This window comes from Salvelinus sp. IW2-2015, linkage group LG30, assembly GCF_002910315.2.
Source record: "Salvelinus sp. IW2-2015 linkage group LG30, ASM291031v2, whole genome shotgun sequence".
Taxonomy (NCBI): domain Eukaryota; kingdom Metazoa; phylum Chordata; class Actinopteri; order Salmoniformes; family Salmonidae; genus Salvelinus; species Salvelinus sp. IW2-2015.
In genome coordinates, this window is record NC_036869.1 from 23169219 (window position 1) to 23171583 (window position 2365).

The window sequence follows — 2365 nt, forward strand, 5'->3', positions numbered from 1 at the left end:
TCTGTGTGTTCTACAGGTTATTTGTAGTTGTTCTTATATCGAGTTTACAGGCGGAGAAATTCAATATTTTGTCAGTTAATCATAAACGAACATATCGATTGTATAAGTCAGACCAACACTGAATTATGCGACCTTGAAGCGTTGGCTGAGGTGCAACTCCCTCGCTCCTATTTGCTTATGACCAATTTGAGCAGAAGCAATAGAAACGCTTTGCAATGCCAAGGAGTAGTGGGTTATCCGATTCCCGTCACCTACCCTCCGCCATTTATTGGCTACTGACATAAATCAACTCTAGCTCGCTTAAGGTCTAGCTCTTTAGTGCTATACGATGGCCTTAGGAAAAATATAACAGCGCTGCTGAATGAATGAGCATATATTTTTGTGTATCAGTTATTCTACTCTTAGTTTGCTGGGTGCGAAATACCAGATGTTGGTATGAGGAAATAAGTATAGGGGTCAATGTGTCCACGTGAGTGTGAAGCTGATCTCCCCCGAATCAATTGCACTAGGGCAGGGTATCCAAAAGGTGCGAGCCATGTGTCTGAGCAGGAGAAAGCAGACGACCGAGGATGTGTGTCCTGCCCTTTGCGATTTGTCCATTAGCACATCATAAAGAAGTATAATGATGGAACTTACATCATGCTGATGTACGCCTCTGGACTTGATTGACATTTCACTAAATTGTTTAGAGCCAGTAACACAAGCGTTACACTGCATTCCCTATAACATCAGCTAAACTGCGTATGCGACCAATAAACTGAGTTGATTTAACAAATTGAGTGACTTGTGCCCAAATTCCTCATTTATAACCATTGCGTAAATTTCACACTAATTATCTGCCTGCTCCATTTATGAAAAGATTACGTCAAATATGGAGGTTTATAAACTTGACATGCATACACATGTTTCCGTTATACTGTATATCAGATCGTCTGTAAAAACGTAAACGAGCACTAAAACTCTGCCCGGAAATCACCCCTAATGTGAAAATAGTTTTGGACCTGTCAACAGAACGTTTGAATTCAACGATGTTATGCATTGATTTTTCTCCCCCAACTTAAATACAGTATACTGGACTACCTTGTGAATTCTGATACATTGCCTAAGCAACTCAAAACAAATTGAAATTACAGGTGGCTACAATACAGTAGTATCATACATACTTCAAAGTAAAATATAAACTGTCTTGATGTTCATCTGTAAGGCTATAAACCACACTGCCTTTTGGATCACATAAAAAAACTTGACATATATAACCTATCTATTTACATACACTTAGGTTAGTCATTAAAACTTGTTTTTCAACCACGCCACACATTTCTTGTTAACAAACTATAGTTTTGGCAAGTCAGTTAGGACATCTACTTTGTGCATGACAAGTTATTTCACTTATAATTCACAATTCCAGTGGGCCAGAAGTTTACATGCACTACACTACATACACTAAGTTTACTGTGCCTTTAAAAAGCTTGGACAATTCCAGAAAATGATGTCATGGCTTTAGAAGCTTCTGATAGGCTAATTGACATCATTTGAGTCAATTGGAGGTGTACCTGTGGATGTATTTCAAGGACTACCTTCAAACTCAGTGCCTCTTTGGGAGGGAAAAAAATGGTAGACTTCCACAAGTCTGGTTCATCCTTGGGAGCAATTTCCAAATGCCTGAAGGTACCACGTTCATCTGTACAAACAATAGTACACAAGTATAAACACCATGGGACCACGCAGCTGTCATACCGCTCAGGAAAGAGACACGTTCTGTCTCCTAGAGATGAACGTACTTGTACGAAAAGTGCAAATCAATCCCATAACAGCAGCAAAGGACCTTGTGAAGATGCTGGCGGAAACAAATACAAAAGTACCTATATCAACAGTAAAAAAAGTCTTATAAATCAACATAACCTGAAAGGCTGCTCAGCAAGGAAGAAGCCACTGCCCCAAAACCGCCATAGAAAAGTCAGACTACGGTTTGCCACTGCACATGGGGGCAAAGATTGTATTTTTTGGAGAAATGTCCTCTGGTCTGATGGAACAAAAATAGAACTGTTTGGCCATAATGACCATCGTTATGTTTGGAGGAAAAAGGGGGATGCTTGCAAGCCGAAGAACACCATCCCAACCGTGAAGCACAGGGGTGGAAGCATCATGTGGGGGTGCTTTGCCTCAGGAGGGACTGGTACACTTCACAAAATAGATGGCATCATGAGGTAGGAACATTATGTGGATATATTGAAGCAACATCTCAAGACATCAATCAGGAAGTTAAAGCTTGGTCACAAATGGGTCTTCCAAATGGACAATGACCCCAAGCATACTTCCAAAGTTGTGGCAAAATGGCTTAAGGACAACAAAGTCAATGTATTGG

The 2365-nt window shown here is 40.3% G+C and overlaps 1 protein-coding gene across 1 annotated transcript in view; it reads right to left on the reverse strand.

The window, feature by feature from the left end:
• Nucleotides 1-2365, reverse strand: part of LOC111954865 (dolichyl-diphosphooligosaccharide--protein glycosyltransferase subunit STT3B-like) — a 99767-nt gene that overhangs the window by 6249 nt on the left and 91153 nt on the right.